This window comes from Asparagus officinalis, chromosome 9 (genome assembly GCF_001876935.1).
Source record: "Asparagus officinalis chromosome 9, Aspof.V1, whole genome shotgun sequence".
In the NCBI taxonomy this organism is placed as follows: domain Eukaryota; kingdom Viridiplantae; phylum Streptophyta; class Magnoliopsida; order Asparagales; family Asparagaceae; genus Asparagus; species Asparagus officinalis.
Window position 1 is genome coordinate 1,859,237 of NC_033802.1, and position 621 is coordinate 1,859,857.

Sequence of the window (621 nt, forward strand, 5' to 3'; positions counted from 1 at the left end):
CGCGCCCGCCCCCGCGCGCGCGCACGAGCGACCGGCACGAGCGGCTGGGCTCAAACGGCACTGTTCTCAAAGCGCTCCTCCGATCCCAACAACATCAACGACGCCACCGCCACCGACAACCACCCCACCAACCAACCAACAAACACGATTCTTTTTTAACTTTAGCCCTCCCCCCCTCGCAATTACGAGCGCATTGATGGAGAGGAAAAGAGAGAAAATTGCTGGCAACAACAGAAAGCGATCGATCATCGCGGGAGGCGAGATCCGATGTACAGATGTCGAGATCCTAGGCCATAGCCCCACCCTATGAGGAAACCCTAGGGGGGCCAAGCGCCTAGGAGCTAGATGGAAAGGCGAGAGGAGAACAGTACGCTGTACTTGAGAGAGAGAGTGTGAGGGGGGGGCCTAGCTAGTAGGGTTTCTAGGGTTTCGATTGAATCGCACGCGGGATCGGATCGTAACAGATCGGGGGTCCGAGATCTCGTGACCTAATCCGCCATGATCGCCGTCCTTCGACGACGCCCTCGGTCTGGGATTTTGGGTCGGGAGTGTAAATTTCTTGTTGTGACGCGGCTGTTTCTGGAAATTTCCCCGGTTTTTTTTTTTAATGGCTTTTGGGGG